At 35.9% G+C, this 27,207-nt stretch overlaps 1 protein-coding gene and 1 long non-coding RNA gene across 2 annotated transcripts in view; both read left to right on the top strand.

The window, feature by feature from the left end:
* Positions 1-27,207, top strand: part of LOC143305549 (uncharacterized) — a 540,711-nt gene that overhangs the window by 245,590 nt on the left and 267,914 nt on the right. The window lies entirely within an intron of this gene.
* LOC143305558 (uncharacterized) lies at positions 23,463-25,169 on the top strand. Its single transcript, XR_013062544.1, has 2 exons — positions 23,463-23,596; positions 23,973-25,169. It is a non-coding gene; the product is annotated as an uncharacterized LOC143305558 (long non-coding RNA).

Here is a 27,207-nt window from a genome sequence, read left to right as displayed (position 1 = left end):
ACGCGCAACGTAACAGCATCTAATAGAGTATATCTCCCGATTGGTCCCGCAAAAGATTTTTGTATTTTTGCATTCCTAACGACTTTTATCGCAAAATACGTAATACTTCATTTATATCTGACGGCGTTTATGCTACAGGGAATGTACCGATAGCGATGAAACCTTTCACATTTAGTAGGAGGCATATCCGCGACGATCCCACTTGCAAAAATTTATGGAATTTGTTAATAACTACTGTTATAGCAAAAAATCTATTCCTTCATGTTACTCTGCAAGGAATGTATCATGCGCGGTGAAACCTTTCATATTTAGTAGGATATTCAGGGTGTCACGCGACTACCTCGACAGCCGAAAAGGGCTGATTGCTATGGTGATTATAAACAACTTCTTCCTTTGTCGAAATGCTGGTTAAGGCTTGGTTAACGAATTAATAACAAAAAACACCGACCAATCCGAGCGCAGATAGAGCGCAGTCCCAGGGACTGCAGTGTCGGGTACGAAAACCGGGCCTGACGTTGGTCACGAACGAACGGCTTGGCACCCCGTTGGCATAGTACAATAAAAAAACTGAACTGGTAGAACATTTTTAGTCGCTATTTAGAATGAATATGGAACCTAATCTCTTATTGCCTGTCATAATGTAAAAAAGGAAATTCTAAGGATTTTAAACAACAAATAAAAATGTTTGAAGTGGTATAATTAATAAACGTTGGAATTGAAGGCTACACTAATGATGCAAAATTTAAAACAATTTAAATGAAACTTACCCATTCGTTTCTAAATTAACTTGCTACGCTGAAAGCAAATAATTCCCACTAGATCACTGTGTCGATTCTGGACATTCGATGAGCAAACACCTCGCCTATTATTCACACCTAAGTGCAATAAATGAGGGGAGTTCACTGGCCCGATCATGAAAACTGCTGTTCTACCGAACGTGTTTCCTCGATTCCCAGTGACAATTATCTGCTTTCAGCGTAATAGGTTAATTTACCAACGAATGCGAAACTTTCATTTATATTGTTTTCAAATTTTTCATCATTAACGTGGCTTCCAATTCAAACGTTTATTAATTATTCCATTTCAATCATTTTCATTTGTTGTTTAGAATGCTTAGAATTTCATTTTTTACATTATGATAGGCAACAAGAGATTAGGTTCCGTATTCATTTTAAACAACGACTAAAAATGTTCTACCGGTCCAATTTTTTTATTGTGCTGTGCCAACGGGGTGCCGAGCCGTTCGTTTGCGACCTATGACAGGCCCGGTTTTCATAGCCGACATTGCAGTTCCTGAGCTCGCGCGCTGTACGCGCTCGGATTGGTCTGTGTTTTTTGTTAATAACTAGAAAAACAAGCCTAACCAACATTTTGGAGAAGGAAAAAGTTGTTTAGATTTACCTTAGCAATCATTCCTCTTCGGCTGTGGAGGTAGTCGCGTGACACTCTGTATATCCGCGATGACCCCACTTGCAAAAATTTATGAAATTTGTTGTTTATTAACCATTTAAATTTGGTCGATATTTTTTAGGTTTATGGTTATTAGCTAAGTAACAGAAACCCAAAATCACCTTACACTATCCTAAAAATACTACAGGTTCCACTAAAAGGTGTGAAATAAAATAATTTTTAACAAAAAACAAATCCGACTTCGAAATGCACTAAAAAGTGTCAAATAATTTCTATTTCATTTATAGCAATATTCCATAGCTATTAATAATATCTACTTAATCGTTAAATAGGATACCAAATACATTTCAAAGTTTTCGGAGGCGGCGAAAAATTAAAAATACCCGAACAAACGATGCTGCCAATAATGATTTGATTGCGGTATGGCAAACTTGGTAATTAATAAGTCGTAAGAGAAAAATTATAGGTCCGGCTGAAAACATTTGTAATTGTAACGATTGTATCAGAAATTTGCAGCCCTCCTGATGTACATGCACTATACTGCAGTTCACAAGAGACCATACTTAAGGGCACAGACTCCTTCGAGGCCTCCTCCGAATCGATGTTAGCGCCATTGGAAAGAATCGGGCAATCGTGAAAACACATAATTGAGAAATTCGACATTTGACGGTGTGACATCTAACGTCATTATGCAGAATAAGAAACGAAAGTGAGGTGGCATAGTTGCCAAATCACATCATTTGAGAGTTCTATCCAGTGATGCCAGAACCGTGGGACGTGGGACAAATCTTTACCCTCTCCACGACGTCCCACGACGTCCCAGTGACTCCCCTACCGCAGTTGTTTCATCTAACACAAGCGCGTTGTCCCACGTGTCCGTGTGAGCTCTGCGGGTTTGGCAGAGTTCGGCTGCTCTCGTCATTTCTACGATATCGGCTCGATGCTCAAGCCGCTAAAGCACGTGGCAGTAGCATCGACGAATCGACAAAATAATATAATTTCGTCCATGGCAATATGGCTGAATTAAGAAACCAGGAGAATCAGTTCGAATCCCGATTTTACGGTTTCAGTTCTGATTCTTAATGCATTAACGTTTCTTAAATACATAAAAATACATGTTTAATACATTAATACTATGAAATACATTAACTTGGGAAGCAGTTAAAAAAAGGAGTTGAACTGCATCTTTCTTTGATATTTTTTTAATTAATATTTAAGTAATTTCTTCAATTAGATATTACAGTTATTCTAACTATTACAATACGTAAATTCGAAGACATACGAGGAAAATTGGTTAGGTTAAATTGTAAGGATATAAAGAAATTTCAATCTTTAACGGTTTGTCAGTTTTATTTCTTATTCCTTACAACTATTACAATTTTATTCTCTGAATGGTCATTACAATGAAAGATGGATTAGATACAATTTGATTCCTCATTTAATTTGTTATATACATATCAGGTTTCTTGCAACTATTGCACCTGGTCCACGCTTATACGATATTGCATATTTTACTTTCCTATAATACAACAAGGAAACAAAACTATAATATAGTGATTACCATAATACAACAGAAAATGTTAAGCTTGCTATAAACCTTATGTTTTTTTTGTGTACTTAATCTGCACTTACGCTTCGTTGCTTTATAACGACTGATTTTTCTTTCGAATGAAACTTCCACTAGCGTATTGATGAAATTTTTCGATTAAAACAAGATCAAACACGACATAATTTGAATTATAGTTACTTTATATATTTGCATTAGGTTTTAAATAAATAAGTAAATATAATGCAAATTATATCGTGTTTGGTCTCATTTTAATCAGAAGAACCTTACAATTACATTGGTAAAGGTTTCATTTAGCAAAAATGAAAAATAAAAAAGTTATGGTTAAATTAATATTGTCTCACTCAAATGTTTTTTCTCGGGCCCTTTAATTCTCGGACCTCTTTCTCTTTCGCTATTTGTCTTTTTCTACGTTCGCCAGCATTCAAGAACTCGCTCGAGCTGTGTCGTTCTGCCAGCCTCGCACACTTTTAGGAGAATCGGGAAAATCCAGCATAATAACACATTCTATGCTGAAAGAATATACTAACAATAAGTTATCTGTCTAAAAAAATTTTAATAAATCTGACAACAGATTTATTTTCGGGCTGCTTTTCTTAAGTAATCAGCATTTTACCAGTCTCCTGTACAGATCGTGTGTAGCAGTTTGTAGCAAACTCAACATATTTTCGATATTATGTAGAATACACAACCGATCGACAAATATTAAAAATCCAGGATATTTTGTGCCGCTTTTTATATGTCAAGGGCCATCGAAATGAAATAAATGACCAACAGTGAATAATATAATAAAGGTGATCGCTGTTCATCTATTTCTTTTCTACGATGTAGTATAGGATTGCCTCGAAATAAGCAAGTGGCTCGAGACCTAACAGTTGCTTATTTCGAAGCAGAGACCACTTGCTTATTTCGAGGCAATCCTGTATTTCTTCCACAAGAGACAGTTTCCTAACAATTTACAGTACAGTAAAATCTGGATATGCATATGCAAGAGAGATTGGGATCCAAGCGAGGTGTCGAATCTCGGGTTACGCGCGACGCCAGCCAAGCGTGAACGCAGAAAGGGGCAGGCAATGGAGGAGAGAGAGAGGTCCAATGATCAAAGGAAAAAGCCGAAACATATCGGTGTGACTAATACTAATTCAGTTATAAAACATTTTTATCTTTGACTTTTTTTAAATGAAATTTTTACTAGCGCATTGGCCAGATTTTTCTGATTAAAATGATACCAAACACGATATAGTTTGAATTGTAATTACTTGCTAAAATTGATGTTAAAAGTAGACGAAAAGTCAGAGAGATCGAATCAAAACATTGCATATGCATATCCAAGCGAGGTGTCGAAGTTTGATCGGACGTCTTGCATATACCCAGGTTTTACTGTACTGTAAATTGTTAAGAAACCGTCTCTTGTGGAAGAAATACATCGTAGAAAGGAAATAGATGAACAGCGATCACCTTTATTATACTATTCATTGTTAGTCATTTATTTCATGTCAATCGCCTTTAGCATATAAAAAACGGCACAAAATATCCTGCATTTTTAATATTTTTCCATCGGTTGTGTATTCGACGTAATATCGAAAACATGTTGAGTTTGCTACAAACTGCTACACACGATGCGTACAGGAGACTGGTAAAATGCTGATTACTTAAGAAAAGCAGCCCGAAAATAAATCTGTTGTCAGATTTATTAAAATTTTTTTAGACAGATAACTTAGTATATTCTTTCAGCATAGAATGTGTTATTATACTGGACTCCCTTGATTTTGCGTTACACTCAGATATTCGATGAATAGGTAACGAAAATGTGATGCTGGCAGAACGACATAGCTCGAGCGAGTTCTTGAATGCTGGCGAGCGTAGAAAAGGACAAATAGCGAAAGAGAAAGAGGTCCGAGAATTAAAGGGCACGAAAAGAAACATTTGAGTGAGACAATATTAATTTAACCATAACTATTTTTATTTTTCATTTTTGCTAAATGAAAATTTTACCAATGTAATTGTAAGGTTCTTCTGATTAAAATAAGACCTAACACGACATAATTTGCAATATATCTACTTATTTATTTAAAACCTAATGCAAATATATAAAGTAAGTATAATTCAAATTATGTCGTGTTTGATCTTGTTTTAATCGAAAAATTTCATCAATACGCTAGTGGAAGTTTCATTCAAAAGAAAAATCAGTCATTAGTCATTATAAAGCAACGAAGCGAAAGTGCAGCATAACTACACAGAAAACACATAAAGTTTATAGCAAGCTTAACATTTTCTATTGTATTATGGTAATCACTATATTATAGTTTTGTTTCCTTGTTGTATTATAGGAAAGTAAAATATGCAATATCGTATAAGCGTGGACCAGTTGCAATAGTTGCAAGAAACCTGATATGTATATAACAAATTAAATGAGGAATCAAGTTGTATCTAATATATCTTTCATTGTAATGACCATTCAGAGAATAAAATTATAATAGTTGTAAGGAATAAGAAATAAAACTAACAAACCGTTAAAGATTGAAATTTCTTTATATCCTTACAATTGAACCTAACCAATTTTCCTCGTATGTCTTCGGATTTACGTATTGTAATAGTTAGAATAACTGTAATATCTAATTGAAGAAATTACTTCTGTATCACGTACTTTTATCATATGGACGTACATACATATGTATATATATAAAACTTAAATATTAAAAAAAATATCAAAGAAAGATGCAGTTCAACTCCTTCTTTTAACTGCTTCCCAAGTTAATGTATTTCATAGTATTAATGTATTAAAAATGTATTTTTATGTATTAAAAAAACGTTAATGCATTAAGAATCAGAACTGAAACCGTAGAATCGGGATTCGAACTGAATCTCCTGGTTTCTCACTTCTACCATATTGCCATGGACGAAATTATATTATTTTGTCGATTCGTCGATGCTGCTGCCACGTGCTTTAGCGGTTTGAGCATCGAGCCGATAACGTAGAAATGACGAAAGCAGCCGAACTCTACCAAAACCCGCAGAGCTCACACGGACACGTGGGACAACGCGCTTGTGTTAGATGAAACAACTGCGGTAGGGGAATCACTGGGACGTCGTGGGACGTCGTGGAGAGGGTAAAAATTTGTCCCACGTCCCACGGTTCTGGCATCACTGGTTCTATCGCGGTGTTGCCGCATCTGTGACCATCTAGCAAAATGAATTTGCTCGAGCCGAGCGAGATTTTGATTCCTGGCGGACATAGAAAAGGACAGCGCGAGAGAGAGAGAAGGAGTATCATGAATGTAACAACGCCGATCGGCGTAAATATAGTCACACGCTACGACAGATTCGATGAGACTCTGTAATACACATAACGTACGCGACTATAAGACTTGTAGGAATAAAAACTATATGGCATTAATAATTTCAGGAAAGGAATGAAAAATAAAGACATGTAAATTGATCTATAATATACAATATTTATCGATTGAAATATAATCAATAAATATAAAAAATGCCTCTTCTTTCTCCGCGCTGTCTACATCGTCGATTCCCATGACAGCCACTCCAGCCACGTGTTATTGAAATCTTTTTCATTTGAAATATAATAATGAATTTTAATATAATTGTACCTGCATATACAGAGTGTCCCAGTCTAAGTGTGACAGAATTATATTAAAATTCATTATTAATTTCTTTATTTCTTATTCCCTTCTTGAAATTATTATATTAGGTAGTTTTCATTCCTATAAGTCTTATGGCCGCGTACTTACGTTATGTGTATTATTTCATTCATTCTACCCCTACCAGCATCACGAATCCGCCGTTCTTTGATGTTTCCGAACATAGAAAAGGATAGCGCAAGAAGGATAAACAAAGAGAGAAAGACTCGCAAGCACAACATTTAACCCAATATTATGCTATTAAATGTTGACCGATTTATATTGTGTTTAGCTTCATTTTAATCAAAAAAATCTTCTCCACATGATAGTGAAAGTTTTATTAACAAAAAGTACAAAATAAAAAACTTTATTCTGTGCATTAGTATGGTCACATTGACACGGGGCATTTAAATGAAGGCAATAAATCCCGGATTTAGTCCCTCTTTCGTCTTTAGCTACTGACTCTTTCTAATCAGTGTTTACTGACTAGGCAATCAAATTTGAAAAATGATTCTCCTATTCCATAACAGTTGCGGAGTGGACCAGCAATAATTATGTACATTTATCGAGTTTTCACTGTATATGGTGCAAGTTTTATAATTCATTTTTCTGGCATACCATTTCAAGTATTCTGTCTGTAATTTAATTGATGAAAAAAACATGATTATAAATATGAATAAAAAAGTTTGATGGTTGCACACATTAGTACATGTATTGTTTCATTCTCGAACCTCTTTCTCTCTCGAGCGCCCTATTCTTTTCTATGGCTGGCAGGAATCAAAATCGGCTCGAGCCTGTTGCAATTGTAACAGATGTGGCAACAGCGTGACAGAAGTCTTAATACGTTGCGGCAACTATGCCATACTTCTGACTATATTCGCGTAGCTGTTTGTGGTGTCAAATGAGAATTTACATTTATCGACTGATTTCTGTTTTTATCGACCCCGATGATAACGTGGTCAAATATACCATCAATGCCTCTGACGGAAAATCAGTAAACTATTCTTCCGTCTATTTGACGTCTGATGCGTGCAAATCGTAAATTTCGTTTTACGTCTTCCAGAAGTGATAAATTGTGAAAAGTCGAATTTCAGTGACATTGTGCTAGTTCAAGGAAGGGTGGTCTGGTGTGCTATGGGTGAAAAAACCATTAAATCGTCCAATATTTGCTAAAATGCAGCCGAACGCAGCATTCGGCAGCCATGTTGTTTGCCTACAACAGCGTCTGTCTCAATCTTACAGTGTCGAAAATATCATTTTTCTCAACGTATGGTGTTTATTAGCGTTCAAACGGACCAGACCACCCTGTGGTGAAGTCTATCCGTGGGTGCTATACCCGCGAAAATTTCATTTGTGCAATTATCGAGACGAAAAACGAAATCTACGAAATCGAGTGTCTCTCTCACGCATGGCGTATACGTGCATGCTTTCCGTTGATTGTGTGAGTGCACGCATACAGGTCATGGCACAAGGAGTCTGTGCCCTTAAGGGGGTAGACACGGCACGTGACCTCTCCGATTCGGGACGTCGGTATTACAGCAGATTTTTCTGCACCGAAATGGTAATACCCATAGATGTAGGGCAGGCCGATGAAAACGAGAGGGCGCTTTTGGCTAATTCTATATTCTATTCTGAATGTAAAAGAAATAGTCAGCTGTCGCATTATACTTGACAAAATGTAAACGCAAAGTTTGGTTGATAGTGCAAATTTATTATACTTTTAATTAATGAGAATATGCTTATGCTACAAAATGTTACGTTGGAGTGAGGAATAAGTCAGAAGGAAAAATAAAAGATGGGAAATCCCAGAAAAATAAAGTTCCTTACGTTACACCTTTTTCCATAATAAAATACTAAACGGTTAGGGTTAGGGTTAGATTAGTAAATAAAAGGATTAAAACACTGCCCAGTAAATTACAAGCCTTTTTTATTAATAAAATACTACAGTAGAACATGAACTGCGTACACTTATAAGATAATTGACAGTAATTATTGAAGAAACATTATGTATACAATTCGGTTGAGACAATACCGAATATCTTCAACTATCATGCTGTACACCCTGGTTTGATCTGTAAAAATAAATAAGTTTAATAACAATTACTTTTTCAGTTTATACTGCTTTAATGTAAAAACTGGTACCTACACTTCCTGATGAATCCACTATTACTTTCCCATTTCTGACCGATATTTCTTGCAATGGTGTAAACAGTAAATTGTCATTGAACCTACAATAAAAAGTTACAATCAGTACTAATCAATCTGCATGCAATAAACATGTAAACGTATGTGATTTACTTATCTTTCTGCTTGCATTGCAAAGACCTGGTTGCTTTCCTCCCTTTGTAGAACAGGATTTTCACCATTGATACTGATCACTGAAAATAATTTAAATAAATTCATATATGAAATTCATTATGATTGCCAATTCATCCAACTATTTCTATATCAAGAGTATAAATGTCATACTTACGCTGTCATGCATTGCACTCTTCCTGTACAAAGTAAGGCAAAGTAGCTGCCAGTATACATTATTAGGAGAGTGTGAAGAGACCCACCACCACCCCCGTCATAGACGGTCCTCTTCACTCTCCAAATACTTTCATAGTTACATTCTTTTACATACTTACATTATTTTCTACTTCTATTATTGGACAGCTCTCCATATGAGCTGAATGCACTCGTCGGTGCATTAGTCACTTTGTATTGTATTTTCTTGTTTGACAGCTCTCCATATGAGCTGAATGCACACGTCGGTGCATTAGTGACTTCGGGTTGCTATTGCTTCTTTGACAGCTCTCCATATGAGCTGAATGCACTCGTCGGTGCATTAGTCACTTTGTATTGTATTTTCTTGTTTGACAGCTCTCCATGTGAGCTGAATGCACACGTCGGTGCATTAGTGACTTCGGGTTGCTATTGCTTCTTTGACAGCTCTCCATATGAGCTGAATGCACTCGTCGGTGCATTAGTCACTTTGTATTGTATTTTCTTGTTTGACAGCTCTCCATATGAGCTGAATGCACACGTCGGTGCATTAGTGACTTCGGGTTGCTATTGCTTCTTTGACAGCTCTCCATATGAGCTGAATGCACTCGTCGGTGCATTAGTCACTTTGTATTGTATTTTCTTGTTTGACAGCTCTCCATATGAGCTGAATGCACTCGTCGGTGCATTAGTCACTTTGTATTGTATTTTCTTGTTTCACAGCTCTTCGTATGAGCTGAATGCACTCGTCGGTGCATTAGTGACTTCGGGTTGCTATTGCTTCTTTGACAGCTCTCCATATGAGCTGAATGCACTCGTCGGTGCATTAGTCACTTTGTATTGTATTTTCTTGTTTCACAGCTCTTCGTATGAGCTGAATGCACTCGTCGGTGCATTAGTGACTTTCGATTGTAATTGCTTGTTTCACAGCCATTTATTGTGTACTTGTACATGTTCCTCCTGTTTTTATGTACGGAGGTTCTCTAATCGGCTGGTGTCGATTGATTCTACTATCTATGATTTCTGGCAACATGCAGTCCTTATAAAACTTCTTCAGTTTTTCCTCCATCTCTGTTGCCCAGAATGTATCATTTCTTGGTACTTTGACAATTTTCATTCCTTTCGGCGTCCATAAACAGAACAGAGCACATTGTCTATTCGTTATGTGCAACTGTCCTTGCACTTGATAATAGTAATGATGAATTTTGTTCATTTCATCACCCCGGAAAATACGCCGTATTGCAGGAAGTTGCTCTATTGCTTCAGCAGGCGATAAATCCTTCGCCGATTCCGGACATTTTACTTCGACGATGATATCATCGTCTACAATGCCGTCAGGGGTTGCACCTAAGTAAGGCACAACGGCATCGATGAAGAGGCCACATGGTAGAATATGAATTCCTAATTCGTCTTCTAATTGCCTCAAGGCGTTTGCCTCGTTCTCTCTTCCGTATTCGAGGGAACGTAAATTCGGTATTTGCGGATACATTATACTCTTCAAAGTATTTGCCCGCGGTGTATCTTTTCGTAATCTGCATATCTTGCCGAAATTTGATGCGGTTAATAATTTTCTCCAGTAAGCTATCCACTTTTCACTTTTCGCTTGATCGCGAGTTTCCGCTTCAATCGTGTGTCGCATCGTCTGCCACTCATGGAGTATGGCCATGTGCCTTTCATACTCGGAAGAGTATACAGTCTCTTCCATATCTGGTTTTGCTGCACTGGGGCCGTAATCCTGGTCGTACGATTGATTTTGATTTCTGAAAGAGGATGCTTTCGCTTCTTTTTTATATTTAGATGCCATTTCTGCTGCACGCTTCCGACGTTCTTCCATCTTTCTTACGATGTTTGTCGGCTCTTTATTCATTGCCATACTCAATTTACTAAAGGTCTCTTTAGTGTTAAATTGGACGACAGCAGCGGAGACTCTACCCTGGTATGAGCCTCTTCGTCCAAAGTTTATCCTTTTCCCTCCGATGAATTTGGCAATTATATTGTTAAAGCTTTCTACAGCATTATTATTTAAAGCGTACAACAAACTTTCAGCTTGAGCGAAGAGTGGCTGCATCGCTTCTTCAATGCTTTGATATATACCACCTTGCTTCAATCGTGGAACATAATTCACTCTGTTCGGATCAGAATATTTGGTGCAGAAATATGCTAACTTCTGACACTCCTTGTGTTCACCGAAAACATGACTCGGTACATTTTTCATGTCCTCCTTCAAATTTTTTATTTGCTCGACTAGTCTAATTTTTTCTTTGAACCGGTATTCTGCAGCTTTCTTTATTCCAGTACGCAGCCGCAGAGCATTGTCCTTTACGACAGCTCTTAGCTCTTTGTAGCGGCCTTTTGCTACGATGTCGTTTATTTTCCTACTGAAATTCCGTAGCAGGTGATTGGTGCATTCTATTTTCCGTATATGCACCATATAATCTTTATATGGATCATTGTCCAATATTTTCTTGTACACGCTGCTATCGCCATCGGCAACTAATATAGAATATACTAGGCCGTGCATTTGTAGGCTGCATTTAAATCCTTCGACGATAGCAGCACTTTCCACACCGGTTGAACTTTGCTGACGACCCCAGTTCTTGAAACAGCGATGTTCGCGCGCTGCTTCTTTCTTTTTGGCTGCTGTTTGGCAAATCATACAAAATTTATTTTTAACGCTGATATACAGCACTTTTTTCGTATGATATCCCACGATGGCTCCTACGCCAGAAAGAGAATTGTAGTCTCCTCCGCGGTACGATCTTCTCATCCAGCTGCCATCTGCGACAACTGGAATCCACGGTATATTGTAGCCTGCAAGCACATCGCCTCTTGCAATAGCCAATTCTCTTTCCTCTTTTCCAGCTTCTTCCATTTCTTGTTGTCCGGCCACTTCGAAGCCGTCGATTATGTCATCCTGACATTTCTCGTACATCCTTTTTGTCATGCAAGACATGTTCACGCCGGAAAGTAATTCCTCCAGTTGATTATATCCGCCGCCTGTAACCATTGTTGCAGAAACAGCGGCGTGATTAATATCCATAGTACTATCATTCTTTCGAAGACACGGAATGTGTCCTACGTAATTGCACATTCGGCACTGTACATTATACGTTTTTTCTAAGCCATATTGTTGACATCCAATTATTTCAAAATGTTCAATGCCACAGCCAATAGGTGAATGATTTGCAAGATTTTTTATTTCTTCAAATATGTATGCAAAATCAGCAAAATTTATTCCTTCCGAAATTGCTTCTTTTGGCTGTTGTGGTTCGGCTTTCTCTACCACCCAATTTATTTCTTCGTCTTCATCGGTGGTATTCAATTCGTGTTCTGTATAGAAATCTCCTTCTTCTACAATTTCTTCGATAGTTTCCATTTCTTCAACATTTTCTATATTTTCTATGTTTTCTTCATATAATCTGTCCGTAAGAGAATCATCCGCAGCAGATGTAGTTGGGATTGTTCTTTCGGAGGTACCTGCACTGGTACCTGCTTCCGCTGCGGTACCTTCACTTACCGTGAGGCATGCTGCCTTTTTTAACTGTTGCCTGCAAGGAAAGTGTTAGTAATAAATAGTGTTGCCTCGAAATAAGCAACTCGCTCCGGGTCGAACAGTTGTTTATTACGGAGCAGGTATGCTATAGCGTTTGACTTTCTTCTCGAAACGGGACGATAGAGAACACGAGAAACGAGTGAGAGATCGGAGGTAGTGGCAAGCCATAAAGTGATCGACCGAGCAGCGATGTTATTTCTTGAAAAGAGATCGAATATAACATGTCCTCTCATTTTGGCACTAATTGTAAGCGCTTCCGAATGAACGTAGAATCTCACGAATGAAACACATCAGAATCGCTAATGCCAGAATGAGAAAGGATTACATGTGTTGTACATAATAATTATACCTAAATTCAGATTCTTGTTATAAATTTTTACGATTTGATTTTACAAGAATTGCTACTGTCGGAACTGTTTGGTTTGCCATTCGCTCTAAATCTGATCGCTCTGTCTTTTATAATTGCCGGTTGCTACACACGCTTCTCTCTCATTCTCACACTCATTCTCTCCCGCTCTTTCCTCATCCAGCCTATCATTCGCTCTGTTTGAAATACATGCGATCACTCATTCAGTGTTTCGCATTCGCGCACGTTATCCCTCTCTCTCTCTCTCTCTCTCTCTCTCTCTTTCTCTCGGGCTGAAGTCTCGGTCGAGAACGATACAGTAAAAGCAGGATATATACAACAGAAATTCGGACCCAAGCATTTCGTTTATAGAATCGAGTTGTCGACTGCGGGTTACGCGCGACGCCAGCCAAGCGTGAACGTAGAAAGGGACATACAGTAGAGGAGAGAGAGAGGTCCAAGAATTCAAAGCGAGGAGCCGAAACGTATCGGTGTGACTAATACTAATTCAATTATAAAACTTTTTTATTTTTGACTTTTTTAAAATAAAATTTGTACTAGCGCATTGGTGAGATTTTTCTGATTAAAATGATACCGAACACGATATACTTTTATTTATTTATTTATTCAGAATATGCTGCGGAACTATTGACTGCAAATTAGATGCTTTATGATGTAGGAAAAGCCCGTGATTTCAAACCGGACAGTTTTTTCCTATTGAAAATTAAAGTAATCTACAAGCTAACAATAATAATAGAATGATAATAGAACGATGTGTGCGGACGCAGAATCGACACCTCGCTTGGATATGCGCAATGTTTTGATTCGATCTCACCAATGCGCTAGTACAAATTTTATTTTAAAAAAGTCCAAAATAAAAAAGTTTTATAATTGAATTACTATTAGTCACACCGATACGTTTCGGCTCCTCGCTTTGAATTTTTGGACCTCTCTCTCTCCCCTACTGTCTGTCCCTTACTACGTTCACGCTTGCCTGGAACCGCATGTAAACATAGAATCGACACCTCGGCTGCAATGTTTAGATCGCAAATCTCCCTTGCATTTATTGTGCTTTTACTGTACATAATAATAAGAAAAACATGCAGTAGAAAAGAAAAGCAGGCATAGTAAAAGAAGATACAGTAAAATCTCAATTACTGCATTTTGCTCAGGATTGAATGCGTTTTGTAATTTGTACGGAGCAACAAAATACAATGCGAACTGTAATACAGGACACGTTTCTTGAACGAGTTCAACTCGCCTTTGATGTGGCAGCCGCGAATCGAGGCAGCATACGGTGATAGAATCGGTGGAAGTCTATTTCTGGCCCGTTTTCTTTTCACACATGCATATCTGTACAAACGTCTCCGCTACTCGCAAGCTGACGCTGCACAAGCAGGCATGCCTCTGCTGCGATTCGCGCCTGTGTGTTTACAAGCGCGCGTGCAGTTGACCGCGCGGAAAACATTTGTTTTCAACACTTCAAACACTTCACAATATTTTAGACCAGGGTTTCCCAAACTATGTTCCGCTGAACCTGAATAGGTGTTCTGCGACAATTAGGAAAATTTTATATTTAAAAATAATTACTAAATAAATAATGTGTTTTAACAACATTTTTTTAAAATTTTTATTAGTAGGAATGACCGAACCGAAAAAATAAGCTGTGTTCTGTTAAAATTTCCAGGTTTGCGAACTGTTCGATTGCAGAAAAAGTTTGAGAAACCCTGTTTTAGAGTATCTCTTCCGCGAGGGGCTGCAGGCTGGTATTTCATTTTATGGCAAGTTGTAAACTAATGAAGAAACGAAGGGGTCCGATAAACACGTGTTCGCCTTTCGCGAAGTAAACCCTGCTTGACCGCGCCGGTGACAGAAAGCAGACCCACTCAATTGTCAGAAATATTTTGTAAGCAGTTTTTAGAACTATTCACAATTGACTAGTCAGTTTTGTACACGTTTAGGAGGTCATGGGCAAGTTTTTGACAATATTATGATGACACTATAGTATTTTGTTATCGAAACAATATTTGTATGTTTACATAAAAAAATATGATACATTACAGAAAAAATATAATTACTTATCTTACGTCCGGATATATATTTCTGGTACTCAAGAATGCATGAAAGATTTGACGATCGATATTCCTACGAAACGAGATCGAACGTTCCACGAGGACGCCGACATTCTTTTTTTACCATTCAATGCGATCAAGATCTCGGTGACGTTTGTTTATTTTAGATGAACCGTTTGTACTAATTGGAAAATATTCAAATTGTAAATAGGATTGTAGGATATATACAGGTATATAATTCGTTATATTTAACAATTTCCACTTGTTGTAATAAAAGATTAAAAAGGGGACAGTATTTACACCTATTTAGTAAATTTTATCACATCGTCACTCGGTTCGAAATCTAATTTGTACGATGTAGGTATATTCAGCGAACAGTATTCTTCAATACTCGCGGTTACTTCGTCGCTGTCAATGGGTCATAAAAGAGAAGGATACAACGAGGGTCGTAGCAGCCGAGAAATAAAGCTAGGGCGTACGAATATCTGGAACTGCAGGGTACTTGAGATATAGAAACATTGCCAGGGCTGAACAAAGGTTGCTAGTGAGGCCTGGAGAATGTTTGGAAGACTAAAGTTTTCAATGAAAGACTTTTGCTAAAGGGACACATGGATGTCCCTTACATATTGCAGACAAAAATCCACAAAAGAAGAAGCAATGTGTTTCGTATTGAACAAGTAACAACGCTAAACATTGAATCGCAAAGTATCGATGACTGTTACTAATTTTAAACATTATCTTCATATAACAAAATTATATACAGTTACTCAAAGTGGAAATCGTCCACCTGCGACGGATTGTTATTACATTATATGTCTATCATTTTATTTGGTAGAGTCTACAGAGTTATTGCATGGAAAAAGGACCTGAATATGTGCTATTGTAAAAGGATTCAGCATACAAAAATGTATAACAATCAGTTATTAAAAGTTACCAAATCAAATAACTATTGCAATTTATCAAACATAGTTGTAGGTGGACGATTTTCACTGTGACTGATTGTACATATAACATAAAACAATATCGTGCTATTACTACATCACAAAATGTAACATTATACAAATGTATACCATAAAACGTAACTTACCTTTCTCGACGTTTCTTATTTCTGGACAAACGCCTTGTAAATACATTCAGCTTGTCCTTTCTTGTGGTACTCTTCAAATAGCGCTTATTTCGTTTATCTGTGCCCTTGTTTTGTTCTTCCATGGTAATGGTCACACACACTAATTGTCACTGCACTTTTGAATTACGCATAAATGAAATAATGAGATATATCAATACCTGCGCAGTTCGATTTCTTTCTGCGTCTGCAGCGTAGTGCAAGCGACAAAAAACTGATCAGCTAACGCTGTTCACAGATCAGAGATGCTGAGACGCAGAACGAAAGATAAACAGAACGGAATAGGATGGATGTATGCGTCCTGTTCCTTTCTTTCTCATTAGGAGTAGTGTATACTGCTACATTTTCATAGATACATTTCCATACTGATACATTGACATTTAGAGTATGTACTTTCGGGGATACTTTTTAATGTAAAAATGTGCAGAGGAAAGAATTTTTTATTATCCTGTGCGTATACTTTTGACGTATCAACCAGTTTATTAGGGAAGAATTCATATTTCGTTCTACAGTTATCCTTTTCCACTTGCTAACGGCGAAGGAACACCCCGCAAGTATGCGCGGGTACGCCACACGTTTTCAAACCTTTGCGCATTCGAATTTTCACGCGGGCCGCTGACGTATCCCTCTGTCCTTGGTGCAAGTGAAATACAAAATATGGAGTGAGTGAGAAAGGCAATTTGGGCCCTGTCCACCCTTGAGGACAGCAAGGGCTGGATCGTCAGAAAAACAGTGACCGTCAGAAAGTCAACATCGTAAGTATATTCACGCTTACTACCCCAGTTTTTTTCGCTATGTACCGGTAATATGAAAGTGGTCGAATTCAAAATTTTCTGTTTATTAAATTTCATTTATTTTTTTCATACTTGTTACTGCATTTTGTAGTGGGTTGTATTTTTTGTTAAAAGTGATGTTATCTTTTATCGTATCATGAGTTGGGGCAGGGATAGATATTGTTGATTTAGCGAATTTATTACTTATTATATGAACCTGATACACAAGAAATGTAAAGTTCGAGTTTTTTTTTTTGAACTGACGCCACTTTCATAATAACTGACACACTTCTACATTTTACTTTGAACCCAAAAGTGTATTTAGACATATTCCGGATAAAGTTTCATTACCGTCATAATATTGTTGTATTTTTTCGCGCAAAATGTATTATCAAGTGTGATTATTTCAGTGTACGTGTATTTCTTACGCTCAAAGATTCGTGTATTTATTTTCACGTGGAATAAGAAAGTTATGTTATAATTTACCCGCGATATGTCTATAAAAGGCGTATACATTGAGGTATAATATAGGTTTTCTTTAGTTAAAACTGAAGACAAGTGATGAAAATTAAACAATTTCTGAACCTCAAAAGTACAAATTCCAGCATTTAGAAATGTACAGATTCCGTACCTGTGCTAAATTTCGACTAAAAGAAGCCTATATTATACCACAATGTACAAACTTCATAAACGTGTACTTTTTTACTTCCCTTTCAAATTACATCCAATATTTTCACTGTTTCTTCATTGTCACTCGTTTTTAGATGAGTACCAAAGGAAGTAACAACCGGAGTCCATCACGGGACCGACGGGAGCGGAGCCGGTCCCAAAAATCAGGAGGAAGGCGGACTCCATCGCGGGACCGGAGTCGCTCCCCAAAATTATTGTCGGGACGGCGGAGTCCGTCACGGGACCCGTCAAGGTCCTCCCGACGGGACCCGTCAAGGTCCCCCCGACGGGACCGGAACCAGTCCCGTGCCACGTCGGCAAGAAGAACACCTCCCCGTGACCGGAGCCGGTCAACATTTAGTTCACGCTCCTGGAACTGCGAAAATTGCTCCTTTTGGAAGGAGCTCGTTGCTGCATACAAACAACAGGTACGTACATACGTAGGCGGTCTCACGCAAAACGATGATACTGGATGTACGCATTTGTTGTATTGTTATGAAAGTGTGAAAACGTCTAGGCATTATAGCAATATAATAAAGTACTTGGCAAGATCTGTAGACTTTTTCCAGTTTAGCAAGTTAAAATACCGAGATCAGTTTTGGTTATAATCATAAATATACGACTATTACATTTCTGGTGTTCATATAAATTTGACTTCTTCCGACTGAAACAGGGCTTGAGACATGTTGATATGTAATATACTTGCAGAATTATGATCGTAATGTTTTAATTCTGTACATTTTAAAGAATTTTGCCATGTACTTTATCATACTGCGATAATGACTGAACAGTTTAATTGCACGTGAGTTCGAAAAATTTGACTATGTATCAGTTACGATCGATTAGTATAGGTCAGTACTTGCACGAGTATACTGTTTCAATGAAAGTTATGAATTGTAATGAACGTAAGATTTATATTTATTTTTCGTATTACAGATGAAGGAATTAAAAAAAAAGAGCAGGGAGAAATTGTATGGAGGTAAATCAAGGGCGGGAAGAGGAGGAAGAGGACGAGGAGGAAGAGGTGGAAGAGGAGGAAGGGGCGGCAGCGCCAAACAATTATTAATTTTTAAATAATGTATTTATTTTTTTGTTAATAGTACATAAATAAAATGAAATATTCTTGATACCAATATTCTGCTCTCAATAAATGTTTTTCATCATTCGTCAGCCCACCCTTCTTTTCATTGCAAACTTTTCAGTTTTAATAAACATACATGACAGACGCATAAATATACTACATGTAGAATGAAAAAGAATAATAATAAGAGGAATAATTTGAAATATTAGGTGTAACTTCCACACTTTGAAAAAATGATATCAGTAAATCAATAATACCAGTATTAGTAAAAAAGTTGTAATCTCTCTTTTTTTATTTTAAATAACATTGCCAAATAATGACAATACAAATGCCACAGTGATTTGAAGCAACCGATGAGGTTCAAAATAAGCCGTTCCTAACATACATATAACCTAACCTACAATCTTACGAAAATGGATACATTGCCTGCATCACGTTTTTACTGTGACATATGTATCAAGCAAACGGTTCGGTTTTCCTATGATTCCACGGTGGCAGTCCTCCTGAGTAGGCGCCATCTCCTAACCACTAGCTGAACTAAATTTGTCACGTGACTTGCTCTGTAGTATCCAGATAATGGCGGAACTCGTCTTTGGGAATGCTTTTACGGGAATCGGTTATTCGTCCTTATACGAGAAGATCTTGAGCTGAATAAGGGCTCATTCGAAAGAGGAAGGTTCAATGCAGGGCGGTCAACTCACCGTTTGAATCACAAAACTCTTTTAGTGGCCTAAAAATGCTTCCAATTTGCAACTGCATTTTGTCGATTTTTTCTTCTACTTCCGACACTGATATTATTAAATATACACATAATCTCGTTAAACCATGAGTTGACCGCCCTGCATTGGACCTTCCTCTTTCGAATGAGCCCTTACCCAGCCCTATGTGTTCTCATATAAGGACAAATAACCGATTCCCGTAAACCCATTAATAGGCCCGTTTTTGCCGGTAATGTCACCTCGCTGCATTACCCGTGTCTACCCCCTTAAGTATTGAGGAGCCCCCTTTGTTCCAGGGGCCGTCCGTCACCTCTCCGCCGAACTCGTCACGCTCCGTCGGCCAGGCGAGTCGACGAAACGGTAGCGAGGCGACATGTAAACACCTGGCACAAAGGGGAAGACTGTTGCGTTATTATGGAACGGTTTAGATTCTCAATAGAACCTATTATTAGATATCCGAATTGATTTATGGTACGCTATTTCTGGAATCCATAAACGATTAGAAGTCTGTAAAGATGTGTTGAGAGTCTTAACCGTTTTAAACTAAGTATACATCTTTCAAATTTGAAACGTTCGGTTTTCGCTCGAACAAACCGCATTACATATTTTTCCATCGATCATTGTGAAAAGCATGGTGTGCTTAACTGATATGGATTTATTTGTTGTAATTTCAGTTTTTTTTAGTTTATTTATCTTTTCTTGCAGATAAGTAATTTCTTGATTTGTGATGCCCAGTGATTCCTTTATAAATCTTATCTTAATTAGCCGACAATATCTAGGAGAGGATGGAGTAGGATTTTGCCAGATGATTTTTTTGCTTGCACATCTTAATTGAAGTGGTACCAGAGAACTTTGAAATATATTGGAATCTATACTAAAGCTATTTTCAAATTTTTGTTTAAATTGTGTTTGGTGCGATCCGTCACATCCCCATTTACTTATTAATTCTAATTTATTACATACAATTTCAGATAAACTATTTATAACTTCTTCCAAATACATTAATAACCGGGTAACTGTATGGTCTAACAAATTTTGCAAATTAATTTCCGCACTAGTTTCAGTGATGCTGTATGCTTCTTGAATAGGATAACATTCAGTTTTTGCTTTCTGAATCACAGAGTAGCAGGGATATAATTTTTTATCGCTCGTTCTAATGATTTCATACTGCTCTCTTGTTAACTGTGCATCAACAAATAATGATAAAGCTTTTAAGCTTGATAACTGCTTCCTTTCGTTTCTGGGTTTACTTAAATCAATATTTCTGTACTTTGCCGCACGGTCAGGAGATTTCGTTATTTCTCTTAATATTAAAGATGCATCCACCATTCTGGAAGCTCTTAGCTTTGACTGAGTGGCAAATGCTAATTCCTCCACACAGTTAGTTTTACGAAGTTCTTCAGTTTTTATTCTTTTGCTTCGTTCACACGAGGCAGAGAAAGATTTTCTTGGTCGCCCGGATGTAGGTCTTGAAACGGGTATTTCTATCGTTCCTTTTAACCAATTTTTATATTTCATTTTAAAAACTTCCTTCTTGTAACTCACAGACACTTTAATCTACGTTTAAACTGATATTTTATTTTGGAAATTTTATGTTTCAGTACTCGACATTCTTCGTTCGAGTAATTGCTTTGACCGAGTATAAAATTTTCGAGATATTCTAATTTTGCATTAATATTTTCGTCCTTCCTTTCTCGCATTATATCAAATAATTGCTGTTTTGTTAATAATTTAATTCCAGATGAGCCCGCAGTTTGCATTGCAAGATTTATTGACATTTTTAATACCTGTACATACATATATATTCTCCTTTAATAATTAACATTTAAATATTATAATACAAGTATAAAACATTTAAGTAATGCTATAAGTATTTTAAATGATACTTACCAGGTATCAGGCAAGTGAAATATAATAGGAATGTAAGAAGAACCACAACACTTAAAGGGTATAGCAGGATAAGATGGTAAAAAGTGCCCTTGAGCCGATTTTACTTCGCAATGTACCATTCGATAGCTTATCCCAAAAAACCATGGTACACTAAGTTTCAGCCCTCAACCTGTACCTCACCCGGGAGGGTAGTTACAGGGTAAGAAAGAAAAAGTAGATTTTGCCATATTTCTCCTATTTAACAATATGCAAAAAATCTGCAAAAATTCTGAAATATTCTAGACATGTTTCTTTATGATTGTGAATTTTTTCAGATTTTTCGGTTGCAAATCCCAGGCGTGAAAAATCAAAAACGCAAAAAAAAGTCGAAAAATTGAGATTTCGGGTAGAAGCTTTCGAGCGACTAGATTTTTACTTTCACAGTAGTTAGATATTAGCATGACTATTATCTCCAATTTTTTTCAGATTTTTAGGTGTGATGCATCGTACTTACAAAAATCAAAAACCGTCATTTTCGGCATATTTTGTGCGATAACTTGAGAAATACCTTCAATTTTTACATTCCCTTTATATAGTTAGTGGATTGTGTGATTTTTTAGATAAGGTCCGTAATTTTCAATTATCTACAATAACTTTACTTTCTCCATTCACATCTTGCTCCATCCAACGCAAAAATATAAAAAATCACACAATCCACTAACTATATGAAGGAAATGTAAAAATTGAAGGTATTTCTCAAGTTATCGCACAAAATATGCTGAAAATGACGGTTTTTGATTTTTGTAAGTACGATGCACCACACCTAAAAATCTGAAAAAAATTGGAGATAATAGTCATGCTAATATCTAACTACTGTAAAAGTAAAAATCTAGTCGCTCGAAAGCTTCTACCCGAAATCTCAATTTTTCGACTTTTTTTTGCGTTTTTGATTTTTCACGCCTGGGATTTGCAACCGAAAAATCTGAAAAAATTCACAATCATAAAGAAACATGTCTAGAATATTTCAGAATTTTTGTAGATTTTTTGCATATTGTTAAATAAGAGAAATATGGCAAAATCTACTTTTTCTTTCTTACCCTGTAACTACCCTCTCGGTTGAGGTACAGGGCTGAAACTTAGTGTACCATGGTTTTTTGGGATAAGCTATCGAATGGTACATTGCGAAGTAAAATCGGCTCAAGGGCACTTTTGACCATTTTATCCTGCTATACCCCTTGAACTTAATTTATTAAAACAATACTTAAATATAATTTAAACTTATGCACGTAATATTATACAATTAGAATATATGTTAGATACATACAGGATATAAAATATAAAATAAAATGTAAATTGACTGAAAATTAAAATATAATAAGTATGGATATAAGAATGTAAAAAATGCTTTAGATAAATCGCTCTGAACTCTCTAATGACGCTGTTTCAACTGAATGCATATAAAAATAAAAGCATTGTCGAAGGTTTATTATTAGAAAAATATTAACATTTGACTGTTTATAATGTAAACAGTTCCGTTGCTAACGTCATGGAGCGGAGGCCCAGCGAAGTCGAAGTGTAGGCATACGTGAAACGCTGCTGATCGCTTCATATTAAATTAGCTATAAAACTTCAATCCGGATGAATCCGGAACCAATTCTTTTTGCATTGCATTCACAAATTTTTACAGAATGTAATGACACCTCATAGAGCACGGGAACTTTCGGGGAAATATAATAAAATCGTGACTGAAATCTTAAAACAGTGAAAAAAATAACTAACTTATTTATTACCTTCAAGTATTAATAACTATACAAGCATATGTGATAAAGAAGTAAAACCTGTTGGAGAATAAAGTATACATTTTTCTGAACGCTTCCATACTGCAGAAATATATCCAACTATCTTAAAGCACTTACAAATCACTAATAAGTGAACGATGTTTCAGAACATGATTAAAACGAAACTGCATGCCTTAAAATCTCCTCACTTTCGACGAAGTGCACTACTTTCTGAGTATATAAATGGAAAAGGTGGGTTTGGTACATTGTCCCTCGCACATTTAACTATCATAAACAGTAAACATTGTACAGTTTACGTAAAATTTGAAAATTGAATTTATTCCGGGTTTTTGGACCAAATACCCCACTGTGCGACGCACACTGTCACAATACGCGTTCAAAAATAAAAAAAATAAATTATGAAATTTCATATATTTTTCCATGGAGCAGATAGAAAACACTCTTCTGATAAAGAAACATCGCATCCTAGCAACATAAATTACAAACCGAGGTTAGTAATTAAACTTGAAGTTCACCAAAACCACACAGGCTAGCAGTAATTGCGCATAACGTATAATTAAAAATTAAATTTCTGTTTGTATTCATAAGTAATATATCTTCTTTTTCGTTTTTAAGTAAGTTCGAAGTGTTGTGTTTTAGTTTTAATATCTAAAAGTTTTAATTTTTAAAAGTATGGGTAAGTTTCAGTTAATTAAACCTTATTACTTTTCTTGTTGCATTTTCCAAGTTTCAGAACGAATTAAAAAAAAACGAAACATATCGATTTTTTCTCTTGTTCAAGAAAATAAATTCCTTTTATTCTCTTTAATTTGGTATAAATTTTATTTGCTCCTGAGTGCTCTTTCTTGAGATATTTTATTTTTTAGAATCTGTAAGTAATAATGACCTTTTTGAAATTTGGCGAAACACCTCAAAAGAAAAAAGACGCGTTGCCATCTACCAAAGACTATTGAGGGAATTGAATTTACACTATATCTCAGATGAAATTGAAGAAACTATTAGCAAATTCTCTCGCTTAATCTGTTTGGAAATACAAACAAAGTGGGATCGATGTGCTAGAGGATATGATAAATTTTTGAAAAAGCACGGTGTATGGTTGATGAAAAGTATCAAATTGCCAGAGGAAGTTCTGAGTATTTCATCAAACAAATCAAATACATCCAGTGAAAATCAACGTGGACGACCACAAGTACCATTTGAGGAAGCGTCACTTTCCACGAAGAAACGAAGGGTGTCAGATCTGGTACATACGCGATCGCCTAATGAATTAGCATTTGCTGCAAAAATAACTTCTAAACAGGAATCATTTATACCTTATACAGTATCCCCACTTCGTGCATTAGCATTGTACATAGACTTGCGACTTAGTTTTCGGAAATATAATATATTGAGAAATACCATTAACAATACCAGTTCCAAAATATTACCGAGTTACTACGCCTTAAAAAATACAGAAAAGCAGCTTCTACCATCTGATATTTCTACATCTGAAATCCATGCAGAGACGGATTTCCAAGAGTTACTTGAAAAAACGGTAATTTCTATTATAAAAATTATTGAAAATAAATCTCACTCAAACCCTCAAACAGCTACATTAATTTGCAAGTGGGGGTTTGATGGTAGTTCGGGCCATAGCAGATATAAGCAGAAATTTCATAATTTACAAAGTACAGATGAGTTTTTATTTCTAATTGCATTTGTTCCCTTGCGTTTAATAGATGAAAATGATTGTGTATTATGGGAGAATGGAACACCGTCATCGACATTATTCTGTCGTCCAATAAAATTCATATTCGCAAAAGAAACGTCTCTAGTTGTTGAATCGGAAAAGAAAAGAATGGAACACTTAATTCAAAATTTAATATCCCGCACAATAACAATCGATGGTAATAATTGGAATATTTTGTATCGTATGCTATTTACTATGATTGATGGTAGTATATGTAATATTGTAAGTGGAACTAAATCTACGCAAGTATGTTATATATGTGGAGCCACACCCAAAATTATGAATGAAGATGTAGTTAATACACTTATACCAAATGTAGAGTGCTACAAATATGGGTTATCTACACTTCATTGCTGGATAAGATCCTTTGAATGCTTGTTACATATTGCTTATAGACTCCCGTTGAAAACTTGGCAAGTAAGAGGGGAAACTGCTAAAAAAGTTTTGGCAGAAACTAAATGCAAAGTGCAACAAGCATTCAAAGAGAAGATGGGTCTCTTGGTTGATATACCGAAACCTGGATTTGGAACAACCAATGATGGCAACACAGCTCGCAGATTTTTTGGGAATCCAGAAGTAAGCAGTGAAATCACAGGAATAAATTTAGCTTTAATTATTAATTTGGGTATTACATTAAAAGTAATTTCAAGTGGAAAACAAATAAATATTGAAAAATTCGAAATTTTGATTAATGAAACAAAAAAAATTTATTTAGATAATTATTCCTGGTATTACATGCCTATTTCTTTACACAAATTATTAATACATGGACCTAAAATCATATCATCAATCATAACACCAATTGGACAATTATCGGAGGAAGCATTAGAAGGGAGACATAAAGATGTAAGATATTTTCGAGAGCATCATACTCGCAAAACTTTTCGTTGCGATACTAATAAAGATTTGATGAAAATGCTTTTGCTTTCATCAGATCCTTATTTATCTAATTTGCGGAAAAATACATCTACAAAAACTAAAAAATTAGATAAAATTGTATTAGAATATTTAATTTTAGATGATTCAAATTTATCTATTCCTTATTCAATTGACACTGATGAAGATGTTTCATCTGATGATAATGATCATATTAATTAAAAATTTACTGTTATTTATTATTGTTTTCCATTCTTTTGTTTTTAACTTATTTATGTTTAAATGTATTTAAAAATGTATATATTTCCTTTCTTTTATCTTTATTATATAAAAACATATCTCCTAATAAACAATTTTAGGTAATAAATTAAATTTATTGTATATAAACATAATTACAACTCAACCACGTGTAAATAAAACCATTTTAACAGAAAACTGATTTTTGATTTTTTTTACCTATGTACTCGTTACACTGTGCGACGCCTGAACTAGAATCTTCCTAGTAGAAGAAAAGTTTTTAATTTTGCACCGCCTCCGAAGAGGTTGAAATGTATTTAGTATACTATTTAACGAGTAAATAGGTTTTATTAATAGCTGTTGGGTATTTGTATAAATGAAGTAGAAATTATTTCATACTTTTTAGTGCATTTCGAGGTCGGTTGTATTTTTTCTTAAAAATTATTTTATTGTATGCTAAATATGAATTAGTAAATCGTTGTTTCCGAGTAATAATTTTTCATACAATTTTGTAATTGTACGATTTTAGGTATGAGCCGACTTTCGTACATGTCATTATAATTATTTATTTTCACCTAAATATATGACAAAATTCGGATTACTTTTTACATAAAAGCAGAGAGTAATTCACATGGAATATAATAACGTGTATTACAAAGCCATTAGGTTCATATAATTTAATTATCAAGCACAGTAAGAAGAGAATTACGGTGTACAATTTTGGCTGTGACTCACTCTACGTTTCCCAATACATGTTTCCATAACAACAATACATAGTTCCCGGCTGTAGTGACACGCAACATTGCTATGATAATGTTCCATATTGTTGGGTTTTTAATTTTAAGGAATAACGACACGTGTCTGATTAGATAGAAAAACAACAGTGCTTTATTATTTAAAGCAAATACAACATAAACTAAACAAAATAAAATAACTTTCGGAACTAACAAAATCTTGATTTTAAGCTACCACGAGCTGCGCAGTTTTTATAAATCTCTTTATGCTGTCTCTTAATTGCAAAGTAACAAAAATGGATGAAACAGCCCTCCGGCTTACACTTATATAAACTTGTACGCGATGCGTGCGCGCAACTTACAAATTGGGCGCCAAATTTAAGGTTACTTCCAACACATATAATAGAATATTAAAAACGGATATTTTTCCGTTTAATTCTAAAGTTAATATAAAGTGATAGGTTTCTAATACAGGTAGGTCTCGATTAACCCTTTCGCGACGGGTACCGTCCATATACGGCAGTC

The sequence above is a fragment of the Osmia lignaria genome, chromosome 8 (genome assembly GCF_051020975.1).
Source record: "Osmia lignaria lignaria isolate PbOS001 chromosome 8, iyOsmLign1, whole genome shotgun sequence".
Lineage (NCBI taxonomy): Eukaryota > Metazoa > Arthropoda > Insecta > Hymenoptera > Megachilidae > Osmia > Osmia lignaria.
The sequence above is the reverse complement of the archived record's forward strand: the minus strand, read 5'-3'. Positions and strand labels throughout refer to the sequence as shown.